This window comes from Schistosoma haematobium, chromosome 1, assembly GCF_000699445.3.
Source record: "Schistosoma haematobium chromosome 1, whole genome shotgun sequence".
Classification (NCBI taxonomy): Eukaryota; Metazoa; Platyhelminthes; class Trematoda; order Strigeidida; family Schistosomatidae; genus Schistosoma; species Schistosoma haematobium.
This window is the reverse complement of record NC_067196.1, coordinates 6,457,669-6,477,362: the sequence shown is the minus strand read 5'-3', so window position 1 is coordinate 6,477,362 and position 19,694 is coordinate 6,457,669. Positions and strand designations below refer to the sequence as shown.

The window sequence follows — 19,694 nt, the reverse complement described above, 5'->3', positions numbered from 1 at the left end:
AATGATGGTGGTTATAAATTAGTGTAAAGAATTCGAATTATGATTTATAATTGACGGTTAGGATTAGGAATTTAGATTTAAGGTTTTCATCACAAACTGACATCAGTTATAATGCCGAAATTCTATTTAGTCAAAATGGATGAATGAATTTCATGCCAAAATCTGAGACCTGTTATCTGATGTGTAATTGGTTCGTTTATAAATTATAGTCTCACGAAATATTTAATTTTTTTCTTCTTTCGTTGTTGTTGTTGTTGTTGTAAGGTGATAAGTAAAAGAGAGAGAAAAAAAGAGAAAAAGTGTATTCATGATTCGTATTTTTCATAGATGTGTTGGTTTAAATGAACTAAAAATTTTGTTTTGCTGCAATAGATCTGAAATTAGAAAAATAATAAAATTTTAAAAAAATAATTTTATTGAAAGATTTATATTACAAACAATATGTTAATCAACAGTATAGGATTGTAAAGATCATTACATTTTTGATTAGGATCATGAACTGATTGATGTTAGATCACCATTGAAAAGCTGCAAACACTGGACGGTTGTTTCATCGTATTCTGGGACTCCTCAACAGTGTGCATATACGATCCCGCTCGCGTGAGTCGAACACAGGGCCTTCAGTCTTGCGCGCGTACGCTTAACCTTTAGATCACTAAGCTGTCCGATGTTCTACGGTGTTAATGTCTAATCTCAATCAATCGACGAAATTGAGTGACCATCTTCCATCGTACTGAGGTAGATATCCGTCTCTACCCGACACAGATTAGCTCTACTGGTCACGGCTTCTCACTAGAATTCTGAGAATTCGGTCACGAAGCTAGTCACTAGTGAGCATATGGTAATTATCAGTATAGGGTTGCAGAGAATGTTTAATTGAATATTAAACTAAAAATATGCTGTAGGGTAATAAGTAAAGAAAAAAGAGAAAACGTCATAGATGTGTTGGTTTAAATGAACTAAAATTGTGTAATGGATTTGAACTAAGAAAAATAATGAAATTAAAACTAAAAAATAATAATTCCATTCGAAGATTTATATTCGTTATAACTTGTGACATGAGTGCCCTGCTAATGTATAACATGATGATACCGCCAATTAGAAAGCAGTGGATTATCGATCGGACCAATGACGCATAAAACCCATGCGAACAGTAACTATTGGTCTAGCTTCCTGACTAGCCCTGTCCGCCTGGTGAGTCCAGAACACTAATCTCAGCCTCTACAATGTGAATCATTTATTTCAAACATACTCGGTTTATGTACCAACCAGACAGACCACACCGTACCAATAAAATAGGAAACAACATTTGTACATGAGTTAGTCAAATGTGGCTGTGAATGGGTAAGGTATTAATAATAGACAGGGCATAATTCAAGAATGATAAATCGTATAATAATAGTTCATAGGTCAAAATAAAGATCATAATAACAGGGACATGAATATGTATAGTTTAGTTATTTACGAATTATACAATAAAAATATACGCATAGTATTGGTTCAGAAATGGATCACAAAAGTTACTATTCATTATTCTTATAGGAACATAACAAACCTGATACATTTTCTTTTGTTTTTTTAGTAGTTCAGATTGTCACATCAAATCAATAAAGTGAGATGGAGTAATAAGTCAGGATTGAAGATTGATATGATTTCGTAAAAGATTATTCAGAGATGGATAATGGGTAGCAATGTAATCCAGTTCGACGCGCGTTTCGTCTTATTTGGGACTCGTCAACTGGATGTACCTGAATCTCAGAGTTGATGTTCACTCCGACACTCGAACCCAGTAAAGTTCACTTTAAATGTCATCATATTATCCACTTAGCTACTGTGTCATAGTAGTCACAGTTTCAGTTGTACCAGGGTTTATTTGTATAACTGTTTATTTGGTTAATAAACAAGGTCACACTTAGGTGCTAATTTATTTGTACAATTTTATAAAAAGCTAATACTTTCGAAAAATCTTATTACCATCCATGTTCAGTGTTAAAACAATTAACTGAATGTTACTATGTTTATTTCTGTTTTATTGCCTACAATTTTGAAATAGTCAGTAATGTTAACATGGAGTATCTTTTCTTAACAATAATATAAACTATATTTGTGTAAATTCATTTTTGTATTGTTTGTTTGAATCTTCCCATTGATGTTTTGGTCTACAATTGATCAATCTCTTATTGGCATATGTACATACTCTTTGTATTGCCTCGAGATTACCCTAATTCACAAGCATTCTAAGCAAAGATGGTTAGTGGCTAGCAATGGAATCCTCAAAGCGAATATCAACTCTCAGATGCAGGTACATCCAGATGACGAGTCCCAAATAGGATGAAATACGCATCCAGCTGGATTCCCCTGCTAGCCACTTAACCTACCCTGGTAATACTGATTTATTACCCAGAGTGGTTATCACATTGTTTTTGTGTACTTTATTATTATTATTATTATTTTTCTTTGTTACGGCTTACGTTTAATCTGTTCAGTTGACCTTTTAATTTTCATATATAAATGTTCTTAACAAGGATATGTGTGATCAGATTGTTCGAAATGTATTGCACTAATATATCATCACATTAGCTCTGCTAAACTTCGTCTCATCATTCCATTATCGAAACTTATCAAAGGGATTAATTGTTTTACAATACTTTTTTCTAGTTTATATATATATATCCTTATATATGATGATCATTTTAAATCGTATTAATGAATAACGGAATTAAATAAGCTAAATATGAGAATGCATTTTGAATACGTGTGTTTCATACAATCATTGATCTAGACAAACGAGCGAAGAAACGAAGAGAAGAGGAGAGAATGAAGCGAAATCACGCTCAATGGAGAAGGTGTGTGAGCCAACTTGATTTAATCAACCGTTAATCAATATTGATAGTCACACAAAAATAAGCTACAAACATGTGGTGAATAGGATAAGTAAATGAACACACGTACGCTCCTATAAAATGAACCAGGATTGATAACTCCCCAAATGCTCTCACGTGGACACGTGTATACAGCCACTGCCAAGAAAGTCCTACTCACTACCTTCTCGCGGCATTACTGTTGTTTACCAAATTGAGAGGATGAAAAGCGAATGGCCGGCGCTTTAACCGGGTTGTTTTGTATGGAAGATCCACTTAGGGGAGTTGGAAAACACTGATTCGAAACTAATGGTGTATATGGGCTCCAGTATCCTGAGGGAACAAATGGCACATGAACTGATCGTTGTTCACTGGTTACCATGGGACTGCAACTCCTCACACTGCCCTACTGCCTTGTGGATTAGACCTTTAGGTTCTAAGAAAACCACCTGCATCGGTTTGGGCACCCGTGCAGTATCCCAACCCTCACATAAATCAAATGATTTATATGGCACATATCTATTTGGTGCCTACTTGTACCAATGTTTATATGTTTAAATAAATAAATAAGGATTGATAAGTATTCACTTAACAAGGTTAAAACGTAACTCAATAAGCATGGATAAATTAACCTGTCCAGAAGCTAGAATAAGTTATGTAGGTTTAACATGGTAGCTCACACTACAAGTTACATTGCAGCATTCATAATAAATAATAGGATAAGTTTCTTCGGTGTTATATGGGATAAATAAGCTGTGACTGTTTTCATATATAACAGCAAATAATGAATACATTTTTCTGCGGTTATTATCGTTATTTTTTTGGTAATTTTTTAATACTTCATTTAATCCCATTTCAACAGAATAAACTGATTGGATCTTTAAATGAAACTGTACATTTGAAATCTCGAAACTTAATACATTCTAGTTGTATTTACAACTGACTCTGACTGTGAAACTGAGTGACACGAGATCGGATCTGTCAGGGTGCACCAATCCACTCAAGATTACAGGTACGCCTTGCTGACGGGTGCCAAGTAGCATGAAACCCAGGTCCAGGGTTTCCTGTTGACTACCGCCAACCATCATCTTACATTCCAGTTGTACATAAAGGTGATTACTGATGATATTTTAAAGAAAAACTGTACTAATGTATGTCAGAATCCACTTGGTATTGTTTGCTTGTCTTCCAATTGTTGTTTAGGACTGCGATTAATCAGTCTGATGAGCCCCAAATGGGACGAAACACACGTCCTAGAATCCACTACAAGCCGCCATCTATCTTCGCTTATAATGTATGTCAGGATTAAAAAGTCAATCAGATTGAAATATTGAAATGATTTCTTAAGTAAAAAAGAATAGAAATTCTCATACAAAAAGCAGTGATCTTTTATTTAGAAACAAGATTTACATGATAACTGTTGGGGTGATCCAGAAAACTTCTCGCAAAAGACAAGAAAGGCTCAGGAAACACTAAGAGGCATTTTATCCAATCAGAGTTCATTAGAAGTTTGGCCAGAAACATCAAGAAAGTGAAAACTCACATTTCGAGTTTCTAATTGGCTGATTATTATGCTGCTACTACGTTTAGTAGCATAATAGAATTCTCGGGAAACGCAATGACATCTAAAATATTACAAAAACTTTATATTTTCTGCACTAAAACGAACCTTTCGAGTAAAGTGCTTCTCGCATAGTTTGCGGCTTTTCTCTCGTCTTCAGGTCGCTGTGTAGTTCCAGCTTGGGGGTTACGAGAATAGCTTAGAAACCGAATATAGAGTTCAAGATTTATCAATAACTGATTATATTTAAGTGATGCATGCAAATTGCTTAAAGGCTATTTTATTGTTAATATTTCGTTATTTGAACTCTAAACTAACGACTGAGCAGTAGGAATAGTCAAGCTGAAATACTTAGATTGTTTAATGCACTCAACGTTTCCTAACCACCTAAGTTAGTGGGAAATATACAGAAAATTAAGAGCTATTGATCTACATAGTGGAAACTTATGATTTTTATTCGGATACATTTTAAAAATTTCAATGTTGTAACTTCCGGAGCCTGTAACCAGTACAAGTGGGGTGTGTGCTTTCCTGCTTATGTATGGTAAAAAGCCACGACTTCCAATGCATAATAAAACCTGGCCACAACAACAAAAGTGGACGGCAACAAAGTTAAGAAAACAGAGGAGGGAGGCAATAAGAAACGTAGAAAAGAAACAAATGTCAGACACAAAGAAGGTGGAACAGTAGAGAAGAACGTGGGAGCCTTTTCTATTGGGGAATTCGGTAAAGTGTAGAGAACGGAAAGGTAACATAGCAAGGGGACCAGGGTCAGGAAAGCTAATCTCGAAGTGGAAAGGACCTTAAATTGTCATGGCGAGACGTGGGTCGGTTTACACGATCCGAAGAGAAGACAAACAGAATCACGTAAATGTTAATCAACGGCAGAAACGGTTTCAAGACCATCATGAATGCAAATTAAGAACAGCACCAAAAAAGACAGTGGTACGACCATCGGAAATATTGTGAGAACAGCTTATTAAAAGTGGGGACAATTGTGGTGTGTGGTGTAGTGTATAACGCTAGTCAGGAATAGAATATCTAGCAGCAAAAGGTTCAGAAGATTGAGGAGGGAAGAACGGGAACAGAAAGCAATTGATATGGAGACGCAGAAACAATGAACTCTGAGACAATTAATGAACAATTTGCAAGTGAAGTAATGAAGTACAGTTTTTTCTATTCCACCAAGTAACTCTGTAATGTTGTACTGAATATAATCAGTTATCCTCACCTATGTCCTCCTTCACTACACAAGCATCTTTCAGATTAGGATTTTAATTTATAAAACAGGGTTTTGTTTAATATCAGTCCATTCGTTTCTTCTATGTTTCCATTGATGCTGTGAACATTCTTCATTATATAGTTGCTCTCCTCATTTCTAACCATGTAGAATATTTATGTACAATATTCATTCGTTTATTAAGATACTTCATTCAAACAGTTTAATTAACAGTAGGGTATTTCAACGGAGTACACTTATATGTTATAAATGATAGATATATATTCATATATATATAGCGAGAAATTAATTTAATGAATATGCATAGTGATTAGCTGATTGATAGATTTGAATTTGAAGAAACGATAATTATGCAACAAACAAAAAAAATACAACGATACTGACGTTAAGTATACAACTGATATTAGCAGTACCTGTACTTAAACAATGTATTGTATTTAAGTTGTACTGTGGTGTGGATTACTTATATCCATATAAGTAGTATATAACGGCGGATAGGCATAGGATGTATTTTAATAGAAGATCGATAAGGAAAGAACGGAAACGGAATATAATTGGTATGAAAATGAATGAACAATGAAACCTAAGACAATGGACTGATTTTTGCAAAAGGATTCAGTCAAGTTTGAAACGATGGATTGATATTTTGCAAATTAACTATTTACTATATGATGGTCCTCAAATTTTAGTGAGATGATCTATAATTTTGTGCTCAAATACATTCGACTGTTTCCACTCGTGTTCTTGTTCACTACAGTAAAGAAAAATACACCTAGAGCTTGGTGCTTAGTATTCAATATAGACATATTGAGCCAGCTAGTGTTCTTTATAGAAAGTTATACACATAAAGATAGTCAATATATGATTGTAATGTCAACCACTTGTTAGTAGAACTAGAGATCATTATGAAAGAATAATTTATGTTTGATGATTAGATTTTAAAATAGGAGATCAATTCAGAATTGTGCAAACTCAGTTTTAGCAACCATGGATATATTATTGAGAATATGAACTGTATGGACAATGGGAATATGTCTTAGAATGTTATAGATTATGTCGAAGATTATAACAAGTTGTTTGCCATGATCATTTGAGTCTATATTTATTCATTTTTATTCTATAGAAAATAATAATGAAGACGACTTGTTGCTTATATAAAAATTTTCAAGTCAAACATTATATTAATTTTAATAGTTGAGTTCATGAGTCAATTGAAACTGGATCACCATGGAAAACCTGGAATTACTAGAATGGGACTCCTCAGTAGTGCGCATACACGATCTCGCCTAGTGAGATTCACACCCAGTAACTATCAGTCTCGCGCCAGGCGCTTAACCAACTAGACCACTGAGCCGGCATCCAACGGTGTTAATGTCTAACTTCAACTAATCCACGAAATTCAGTGACACATCCACCACTGTCTTCAGTGAGTTACTATCTTACAACAGACCCAGTTGAACTCCATTGATCACTGCTCCTCACTAGAACTCTAGAAAATACCTCTTAAAGCCAGTCACTAGTGAGCATATGTTGATTAATATTAGAAGGGATTTTGTTGATATTATATTAATTTTAATAGTTGAGATCGTGAGTTAATTGAAGCTAGACAACCATGAATAACCTGGATGGCCGTTTTAATCCTATTGTGTGACTCCTCAGCAGTGCACATCCGCGATCCCACCTCACGAGCTTCGCACCCAAGACCTATCAATCTTACTCCAGCCAGCATTAAACGGTGTTAATGTTTAACTTCAACCAATCTATATATTTATTCATTATCTCTATCATAAACGTACATAATCTGGGATATATATACACTATTACAGTAAAACTGTATTTACAAAATGAGAATATTGGACATTAAACGCTTGTCTATGATTATTCACTTAAATTCAATCAAATGAAACGGATAATTTAAAAATTAGTTTATTATTCTCATGGATGATTTGAAAGGAATTATTGTGCTAATTAATTAGTTATATTAAGGTTAATAATAACTAATTACTTCAAACTGGACAAATTTTGTTCTTACCTGTTAATAAACACTTAGATACTACTCAATATCATTTAATATAATTGTTAGTACTTGGTCATTGAAAATTGAACTGATACTAAGTATATATATTTAATGGTTGAATTCATTTATCGATTTAAGTTAGACTACCCTGAAAAATCTGAAAGCACTAGATGGCCGTTTCGTTCTAATATGAGACTTCATAGCAGTGCATATTCATGATCTTACACGCGATATTCGAACTTCATTCTGACTAAGTAGATATTTTTTATTTCGAAACAAACATATATTTAGTTTCAATGACCAGTGGAGTTCAGCTGGGTCTGTTGTGAGATAGTAACTCACTGATGGCACTGGTGGATGTATCGCTGAATTTTGTGGATTGGTTGAAGTTAGATATTGACACCGTTGGATGCTGGCCGGTTCAGTGGTCTAAAGGTTAGGCGCTCGCGCGCGGGACCGATAGTTGCTGGGTTCGAATCTCACAAGAAGGGATCATGAATGAGCACTGGCGAGGAGTTCCACAATAAGGCGAAACATTCATCCAGTACTTCCAAGTTTACCATGTTGATCTAACTTCAACTGACTCATGATATCAACGATTAAAAATTACTATAATATTCACAAAACCCCTTCTGACATTAAAGCTCTGTTAGAAAGCAACCAAACTTAAAAAATTATGGGACCAATTCATTTATTTCACTGTAATTTATCAGTTATGGGTATCATAGTATTAGTGTACTCACTACGCAAAGAACATAATCAGAAAGACACAAACTCCTTTTTATACTCCCTGAAGTTATAAATTATTTCAGTATTTATCATGGATATTCAAAGTTATATAATGATGTTTGTAATTATAATATTGAACATAATTCCTTTTTCAATAGTCACTACTAAGTACTTTTTACTGTTTTCTCAGTTTGTTAGCTTAGTTACCTTAATCTATCAATTAAAACCATTGAAACTAAATTCATATAATTTAAACTGTAGCGCAATTTCGTGGATTATTTGAAGTTAGACATTAATACCGTTCGATCCCGGCTATCCGAGTGGTCTTGAGGCTAAGTATTCGCACGCAAGACTGATAGATCCTGGATTCGAATCTTGTGGGATAGGATCGTGGATGCGCAGTGTTGAGGAGTCTCACAGTAGGATGAAACGGCCGTCCAGTGTTTCCAGGTTTTAGATGGTGGCTAAGTATTCGCACGCAAGACTGATAGATCCTGGATTCAAATCTTGTGGGATAGGATCGTGGATGCGCAGTGTTGAGGAGTCTCACAGTAGGATGAAACGGCCGTCCAGTGTTTCCAGGTTTTAGATGGTGGTTGGAGGTAGTCGACAGGAAACCCTGGACTCGGGTTTCGTGCTACTTGGCACTCGTCAGCAAGGTGTACCTGTAATCTTCAGGGAACTGGTGCTCCCTGGCGGATTCGATCCCGTGTCACCCAGCTTCACAGTCAGAGGTGTTACCATTGAGCTATGCGGGCCGCGACCGACCTCCTGTAGGACAGAGATGTAATCACAATTGATTGATCACTGGGTTGTGATCAATGTTTTGTGTGTCAAGTCCTTATTTAGTGCAGATCAGATTCTATCCTGTCGCCTACCTCCAACCACCATATAATCTCAGTATGTAGTGCACGCAGTGTCGAATCACCTAGATTGGTGGCCACATTGCAACATGGTCGATAACATTCGATCTGCACTATATAAGGACTTGACACACGTGAAAATGATCACCACCCAGTGACCAATCAATTGTGTTTCTAGGTTTTCCATGGTGTTCTAGCTTCTATTGACTCATGATCTCAATCATTAAAATTACTATAATATCCACAAAAGCCCTTCTGATATATTTAGTTCATTTTCTGATTGTTATAATCAAAATTATTCATTACAATATAATAATGTATTAACATATAAAGATTGAACAGTGAAACGACACGGTAAATCTTTTTCTAAATGAAAGTTATTCAGTACAGAATTACACTTTTAATTAAGTCGCTTAAATTTTCTTTTCCTCGATTTTCTTTTTTCCATTATGTAATATGAAAACATAAAAGATGGTGATGAAGTTATGTAGCTTAGATCAATAAACTTCTACCTGAAGTTTGTACTGATGATGTCGTCCAGAAGAATGATGAATGTTCCACGAATAAATCATTCAACTCAAAGAACAAAACTTCATCAAAATTTTAAAAAAAAAGCGAACATAATTTTATACTTTAAATGGATCTATTTATATAAGCTAATAATCTGTAGAATATATTTTTGTTACTAGAAAAGAAAATGTTTACACTTAAATAGATTTATTTTATTGACAAGTTGTCAATCTTCTTCAATAGCGTCAAACCAAAACTATTTTAATTATTATTAGTGAAAATATGTGATCTAAAAATAAAGTAAAATAAACTTTATTTTTGTATTTCATTTTCTTTACATTGATTGATTAAATCAAGTCCCCAGAATGAATATCAACTCTTAAATATAGGCATATCCAACTGACGAATCCCGAATAGGACGAAACACGTGCCTTGGATTATTCCATCTTTGCTTAGAATATTTATGACCTAAGGCAATAGCAAAGTATTCCGCATAGTATGTACATAGACCAATAAGAGACTGATCAATTCTAATCCTAATCATCAATGGGAAGATCCAATAAAATAATACCAAGTGAATCTAGTTGATACAAGTTTTATGAATGAAAAATATTCTTCTCAATAATTTTTTGTCACGTTCTACAATTATCATATACAAATTAATAGTCGATAAAATTGGCCAGATTTAAGTCGAAGTACATCATTTAAAATTGTAACATGTAAATCAAGGATTGTTTGCTGAGGAGTCCCATACTAGGATGAAACGGCTATTCAGTGCTTCTAGGTTTTTCAATTATGGCCTAATATTAATCTATTTATGATATCAGTCTAAACACAACAATCTTTACAACCCTATAATGATATCAAATCAAATCATTAATGCTGGGGTTGACTAATATGAAGTGTTCATTTGAATCAGTTTATAAGCGAAATAAAATCCACTTCGTGGATTGGTTGAAGTTGGATATTAACACCGTTGGATGCCGATTCGGTGGTCTAGTTGGTTAAGTGCCTGGTGCGAGGCTAATAGGTCCTAGGTTCGAATCTCGTGGGGTGCGGGATCGTGGACGCGCACTACTGAGGAGTCCCATACTAGTACGAAACGTTCGTCCAGTGCTTCCAGGTTTTCCATGATGGTCTAGCTTCAATTGACTCATGATTTCAATCAAAAACATACTGTATATGTTGATCATCATGAACTGATAATAATTAGCGGAACTGAACTCAGTAAAGATACAGTGAATCTTATATACAAATTTAGAGGATTTATAATACAGAATGATGATTGCTTAACATTATTAAAGAGAAAGTGTCAATCTTCCAACAGGGTCCATTTCATAAAGCACAGATTCTATACTAAAACCTTACAGAATTCAATAAATTTGAGAATAATATCAGCTTGTTAACAGACTGAAAACAATAGAAGGATATAATATGTTAGGGATTTGTTTAGGTAGTCTACAGGAAACTTTATTGTCACTCAAACCATAAATATTTGTTAGTTAGACTCACTATAAAAACCCATTTAGACTTTTATAATCAATAAAAAGCTTACTATTTTCATTTGTTTGAATAAACACAAAATAATAATCCCTAAGGAAGTGTTTCATTGTTGGTTGAAATGTATCCAAGATCTTCAGATGATATTCTATTAGTGAGGTTACCATATAATTGATTCGGAATTCTATGGTTTTGATAACCTATTTTCAAACGATTAGCAATGTAATAATAATAATATTAATTAAGGCCAAGGTAACGATAACCATAGGTCGTTCTTCTTTTGTACGCATAGTTCTGGTTTAAGCTCATGGATGGTAAGAGCTTCGGCTATCTTTAGGATTTGAACACGAAGAAATCTAAGTGAATTTGAACGAATCATATATACAACCTTAAAATCAAACTGTGGATCCGTAGAATGATTACAGTCGGTTAGGTGTTCAAGTAAAGAACTCCTAACTGCTTTCCTTTCACCCTTGTAGAACCAAACTGGGACGTGTTCCCGTATCCGAGTTGAAATAGAGCTCTGGCTACGGCCAATGTACCTTGCTCCACAAGAGCAGATGAACTGGTAGATGCACATTGAAGCTACCGTGAGCTCAAACCAGAACTATGCGTACAAAAGAAGTAGTTCCTATCGTTATCGTTACCTTGGCCTTGATTAGCAATGTACCTTCTTCTAGTTTCCAAAGTCCTCAAATCAAGTCAAAAGGTAGTAGGCAGGACTTCCCTGGCAGTGTTTGTATGCATATAACCATGTGCGAGCATTTTGAAATGGAGAGCTGACATTCTCTACTCTCGGCCATGAACTAATTGATACAAATAAGAACATCTTGTAGTTCAAGTTTATATTATATAAGAAGTACACAACTAATATGGTCACAAACAAGATCTAAAAATAGCTTGAATGAAGTAATTTACTATTAGTTCGAAGGAATTGTTTATTTCTAATTACATAATAATTAGGTCAAAACAAAAATAACAAACATTCTTACAAACAATTAGTTGTCACTCATAAAATAGTTATGTATAAGTAGAACGGCAGGTTGTGGAACTTCTAAGTTGATGTTTTGTTTTGTAAATTACCATACATCAAAAAGAAATGCAAATATGTTAGCTAATTTTAACAATAATAATAATAGTAATGGTATGTTAGAGTTGTAGGTAACTGCTTAGGAGAATTATCTATGATGTTACTTGGCAACAGATGGATGATAATTTACTGAACCTAAAGAAGTTTCTGGAAACTAGTCTAATAACTTTTAAACTAAAAAAACAAACATTAAAACATTGACTAAGATAATAAGAAAGGAATTCGATCCTGTGTCACCCAACTTAACAGTCAGAGACGTTATCACTGAGCTATCCGGACCGCGACTGACTTCCTGGAGGACCGTGATATATTTAAAACTGATTGATCACTGGATGGTGATCGATGTCATGTATGTCAGGTACTTTTTGGTGCAGATCAAATCCCATCGATCAAATTGTAATATGGCCAATAGTCTAGGTGACTCGAAATTGTGTGCACTATGTTGAGATAAGATGGTGGTTGGAGGTAGTTGACAGGAAACCCTGGACCTAGGTCTCGTGCCATTTGGAACTCATCAGCAATGTGTACCTGTTATCTTGAGGGAATTGATGCTCTCTAATAGATTCGATCTGTGCCAAGAAGGTCCTGACATACATGATATTGATCACTACCCAGTGGTCAATCAATTAGTAAATACATCACGCTCCTACAGGAAGTCAGTCGAGACCCAATTTTGTACGACCTCCATTTAATTGTAGTCAAAGGATTTTTATTAATGTGTACTCAAACTACCGTTTTTTTTTTATCGATTTCCATGGGCAGTTTCTAGTTAATTAACCTCATTTTGTAAAGTCATTTACGAATACGTAAATTTTTCAGCTAATCTTACTTAAACCTTTTTGATAAGTGTTATTTTAACTTTCACACTTCTACATATAACCACCATCAACATCATTTTAAGTGGCCATTTATTTATTTGCACACATAAATATTGGTGCAAAAAGGCACCGAATATACATGCGACACATAAATCATTCGATTTATGTGAGGGTTGAGATACTGCCCATGTGCTCAAACCGAAACTGGTGGCTTTCCTATGGGGACACACCAGAAGCATTCGACCTAAATATCTAATCCACAAGACGGTGGAGCAACATAAGAAGATGCAATCCTACGATAACTGGTGACCGACAATAGGTTCATACGCCACTTGTTCCACAGGATCTTGAAGGTCATGTGCACCATTAGTTTGGAATGAGGGTTCTCCAGCTCCCTCAGGGTGGATCCACCATACCCACCAACCCGGTTAAAGCACCGGACATTCACTTTTCGTTCTCTCAATTTCGTAAACAACAGTGATGTCATGGGAAGGCAGTGAGTAGAACTTTCCTGACAGTTGTTGTATGCACGTGGTCATGTGAGAGCATTTGGAGAGGGAGAGCTGACTCTCCTCACTCTCGGACGTACCAGGATATTTTGGGGTCATTGAAGATAAAATTCAATATACAGTTTGATCAAACTTATGCAATTCAGTTTAGTTGAACATTTATTTAATACACTACAGAATAGTGATCATTTTGGATAACTCCACAAAATTATTACTAAATTCATTTGAGTAATAAAAACTGTAGTTATCTTTGCATAAATCTATAGTTTCTCAAGTCAAAACATTCATCTGTCAATCAGTTTTCCTTCATGACATTTAATAAATTCTATATTCAACTACTTTCTGTATAATATATTTTGTTATATCTTTTGGCCTTGTGCCCTATTCATATATGACATAATGATACAGCCAATTAGAGAACAATGATTATCGACCGGACCAATGACGCATAAAACCCGTTCGCGCAGTCTAGAGTCTTTGTCGGTCCTACTTCTTGCTTAGTCCTGCCTGTTGAGTCCAGAACATCAATCTCAGCCTCCGCGACATAAATCATGTATTTCAAACATACTCAGTTTATATACAAACCAAATAGACCACACTGTACCATAAAATAGAAAATAACATTTATATAAGATCTAGCCAAATGTGGTTGTGAAGGTAGGAGACTGTAATTAATAGATTGGCCATAACTCAAGAATGGTAAATCGTATAATAATAGTTCATAGATCAAAATAAAGTTTATAATAAGGGGAACCTGAATATGCGTAATTTAGGTACTTAATAACTATACAATTATAATATATGTATCGTATTCGTCCAGAAATAGATTTCAACAGTTACCATTCATAATTCTCGTCAGAATATAACAGATTAAGTGATCATATCATAAAATTATGATCAATATAATTGATCCTATCAGAATTCCACATAGATCTAGTCCAGTTTATATGTTGTATTATCGAAATAGTAATTTACATAATGTAATGTGTAAGGTATAGTACATAAGTCATATGATTTAATGTAAATGTTAAAGCTAAGTTTTATATTTATTATTATCATCATCATACAACCATTTTCGAACTGTAGTAGTAGTGGTATTTGAAGAAAATGATTGTTTAAATGAAATAAGATTTCTATATTTAGGGGGAAAAATCAATTATGCACTTTATGGAGATAAGTGTTTATATATGTGTTACATAACTGGTATGTATCTTAGTGATTGAATTGAAAAAAGGATGTTTATTTATTTGTTTATTTTATGAACTCAAATTTGGACATTCATCTTAGTGTTTCAATCTCTTAACAGTAGAACATTCAATTAGATGCACTTATTTGATGTGATTGATTTTCAGTATAGGGTTGTGGAGATTACTATGGTTTTGATTGAGATTATGAAGTGATTGATGTTAGACCACCATTGAAAACTTGAAAGCACTGGACGGTTCATTAGTGACTAGCTTTGTAAGGGAATTATAGAAGTTCTAGTGAGACACTATGATCAGTGGAGCTAATCCGTGTTGGGTAAAGATAGGTATCTACTTCAGTATAATTGAAGATGGTCACGCAATTTCGTTGATTGATTGAAGTTGGACATTAACATTGTTGGATGCTGGCAAACTCAGTTGTCTAGAGGTAAGGCGCTCGCGCGGAAGACCAAAGGCCCTGTAATCGAATCCCACGAGCGGGATTGTGGATTCGTACTGATGCGAAGTCCCACAATAGAACGAAATGGCTGTTCACTGCTTCAAGGTAATTGACTTTATTAAATATATATTTTTAAACACTTACTTATTAATGACAAGATGATCTTTAGCCTGGTACTTTGATATTTGTAAATAAGTAAACAAAATGATCGCTATTATAAAGAAGGAATAATTTTATAGTTGAATTCATGAGCTAACTGAAGCTAGACGACCTGAAAGCACTGGACGACCGTTTGGTCCTAGTATGGAACTCCTCAGTAGTGTACAACCACGATCCTGCACCACGAGATTCGAACCTACGACTTATCAATTGACTCATGAATTCAACTATAAAATAATTAAAACTTTCAAAACCCCCGCCTCTTCTGATAAAAACTAATTTGTTGTACTATCGTATCAATTTTCTGATTAGCTGAAAGCGAATGAACCTTTAAATATGTCATCAGTATAATACTTGAGAAATGTATAACTCACAAAAAAGAAATCTGCACAACCACAGTTCATAATACAGGGTTATAAATGTACATCCCCTCATTTATCTACTAAGTAAACAGAAGAACGCTAGATATTGTATATATAATATACAATTAGATGGAGATGATGCTAAAAATACATGAACATATTCCTATAGTTAAAATCATGAGTCAATTGAAGCTAGATCACCATAGGAAACCTGGAAGCACAAGTACGGAACTTTTCAGTAGCGAGCATACACGATTCCTCCTCGCGAGATTCGCACCCAAGACCTAACAGTCTCGCAAGCGAACGGTTAACCTCTAGATCACTAAGCCGGCCAGCATCCAACGGTGTCAATGTCCAACTTCAACTAATCCATGAAATTCAGAGACTGATTCACCATTGTCATCAGTGAGTTACTATCTTACCAGTTACTATCTTATCCAGTGTTTCCAGTTTTTCCATGTGTGATCTTGCTCCAATTATCTCATGATCTCAACTAATGAAATTACTATACTATCCATAAAAACCCTCTTTTGATTATATTCCTATACTTTATCATGTAAAAATGTCATCGATTTTAAACAAAATTTAATTTATCTTAAATGTTAAAATTCTTTTTATAAACCATTAAATGGTGGTATTTAAATTATCTCAAAAAATGATGCTAATGAAAAAAGAAAAGATTTACAAGATTCACTACAGGGGTTGTGCAGATTATTAAGTTTTTGATTGAGATCATGAATAGATTGATGTTAGACCACCATTGAAAACATGGAAGCACTGAACGGCCATTTAATCCTATTGTAGAACTCCTCAGCAGTACGCAAACACGATCCCGCTCGCAGGATTCGAATACAGGAACATCAAGGTCGGGCTCGAACGCTTAACCTCTAGACCATTGAGCCAACCAGCATCCAATGGTGTTAATGTCCAACATCAAACAATCCACAAAATTCCGTGAACATCTTCCATTGTACTGAGGTAGATACCTGTCTCTACCCGACACGGATTAGCTCCAGTGATCATGGCTTCTCACTAGAACTCCGAGAATTCTCTTACGAAGCTAGTCACTATTGGGCACATAGTAATTATTATTAGTATAGAATTTGTGGAGATTACTAAGTTTTTGATTGAGATCATGGACCGATTCATATTTACAAGATTCAACTTGTTCACTTATAAATTTAATGAATCTTAAGGTTACTGTAATATCAACATTGTTTCTATGTATAGCAAATATATTATGGTAGTGAAACAATTCCGATGAAAGAAAGTACAATAAGAACAATAGTAGATCATGTTAAATATTGTTAGATAATTAAATGTCATATTAACATTCATTTGTTTAGTATAAACATTAAGTAGGAAAAAGCTAAACATGATTTATTGAATATCAGCATAGTTTAATAGATAACTAATCGATGTTTATCTTTGTAAATTATAAAGTGACAACATTTTCAGAAGACCATAAAGTATAATATCATCTTATAATATATCTAACTAGAAAAGTTATATTGTCTAGTGGTAACCGTTTAGATTAAGAAACTGAATGAGGAAGATTCAAAGACTACCGGAATAACATTTCCTTGAGGATGTCAAGTAAACTTTACTGACGAGTACAGGACTCGAGTCCTGGAGTGAACATCAATTCTGAGATGAAGGTACATCCAGATGACGAGTCTTAAATAAGACGAAACGTGAGTCCTGGATTCCACTGCTAGCTATTATCCATCTTTGTCTATAAAAGTTGTGAATTAAGGCAATATCGAGGTAATGCTCACAGGATGCATATATGCGAACAAGAGACTGATCAAATGTAGTCCTAAATATCAAGGGGAAGATTTAAGTAAACAACACTAAGTGAACTAATTAATAAAGTCTAAAACTTCTTCAAGACTGCTTGAAATATCTCATCTAATAACTGTTCCTGCATTCTTTTCAAGATGATGACAATCCTATCACACGTGGGGAAAATCCTTCTCTACAATGATTATCTAATAACATTAATTACCATCTTACTTTGGAAAAATATGAGTAAATTAGAAATTAAATGAAAAAAACTTTTTGCATTTGACTTCCGTTAATTTAAATTCATAGGTTTTATAATTTGGTTAATATTGCATGGCATGGAGAGAGTCAGCTCTCCCTCTCCAAATGCTCTCACATGACCACGTGCATACAACAACTGTCAGGAAAGTTCTACTCACTGCCTTCCCATGACATCACTGTTGTTTACGAAATTGAGAGAACGAAAAGTGAATGTCCGGTGCTTTAACCGGGTTGGTGGGTATGGTGGATCCACCCTGAGGGAGCTGGAGAACCCTCATTCCAAACTAATGGTGCACATGACCTTCAAGATCCTGTGGAACAAGTGGCGTATGAACCTATTGTCGGTCACCAGTTATCGTAGGATTGCATCTTCTTATGTTGCTCCACCGTCTTGTGGATTAGATATTTAGGTCGAATGCTTCTGGTGTGTCCCCATAGGAAAGCCACCAGTTTCGGTTTGAGCACATGGGCAGTATCTCAACCCTCACATAAATCGAATGATTTATGTGTCGCATGTATATTCGGTGCCTTTTTGCACCAATGTTTATGTGTTTAAATATATAAATAGTTTTTATAATTATAAGTTTTAATTTGAAAGGTGTTTCCGAAAAACATTAAAAAACTATGTTTCTTCAAAGAGTCATATTCGGAAGAATAATCAATCCTTTAAATTATTATTTAATGATTAGATGGTTATTAAAGAATTATATTAAAAATGTCCTGAAGATAGATACTATCATGTTTAGTTTCATTTTCTGGTTTTCCCCTCCATTTGAAATATATTGTCATCTTATATAATATTAAGTAAATCATATGGTTACATAAATGTTTGTCTTTTTTAATTACTCTAGGTACATTACGTCAAGGAATGGAGACAGACATGAAAAAAATGAACAAAAATTAGATAGAACTAGAAAGGAATGCCGAAGACAGAGTGGGTTGGAGAATGCTGGTTGGCGGCCTATGCTCCATTGTGAGTAACAGGCGTAAGTATGTAACTAAGGTCCAGGGTTTCCTGTTGACTACCTCCAACCACCATCTTATTTAGGCAAACTGTTCATACTGAATAGAATGAATTTATGAGATACCAAACTACTAATAGTGTATCTTTTAAATTTATATCCAATAAAACAAATAATAAATCATGATTGTTTTCTGGACTTGTATGATATCGTTTGTTTAAATATGCTTCTTTTACATAATCGAAATGGATGGATGAAGAGTGCTGGTGGGCGGCCTATGCTCCTCCACGAGGAGTAACAGGCGTAAGTGAATACATCATGAGTCCTATATTTATTAAATTATTATTTTTTGAACAAAAAGCTGCCTATTTTTCGTTGAAACCGGACAAACAAATACAAATTGGATTCCCAGTTTTGGACTACGGTAATTCCAAATTACGAAACGATTGAGTTTATTCTACTACAAACGGGTTTTACAGCGAAATCTTTGAAAAAGTAAACAGTATACAACATTTTACCGTTAGTAGCTCATATTTTAGTATGAGATAACAAGGTAAAACTTTCAAGGCAGTTTGTGTTTCGAACAGCCATATTTATTCTCACAGTTGAAATCATGAATCGGTCTAAGCTAGACAACAATCGGAAACCTAGAAGCACTAACGAACAGTTTCGACTTAGTATGAAATCCCTACACAGTGTGCATTCACGAACCTACACGCGTAACTCGAGCCCTAAACATTCGACCTCGCGCGAGAATGCTTGACCTTTAAACCATTTAGTCGGTATCCGACCGCGGTAATGTCTAATTTTATTCAATCAATCC

At 34.7% G+C, this 19,694-nt stretch overlaps 1 protein-coding gene across 1 annotated transcript in view; it reads right to left on the bottom strand.

The window, feature by feature from the left end:
- Positions 1 to 226: 226 nt before the first annotated feature.
- Positions 227 to 19,694, bottom strand: part of MS3_00001413 (uncharacterized protein) — a 41,177-nt gene continuing 21,709 nt past the window's right edge. The window contains exon 2 of the mRNA XM_051208869.1: positions 227 to 374. The gene's annotated coding sequence lies outside the window, so the exon portion shown is untranslated. The remainder of the gene's footprint in view (positions 375 to 19,694) is intronic.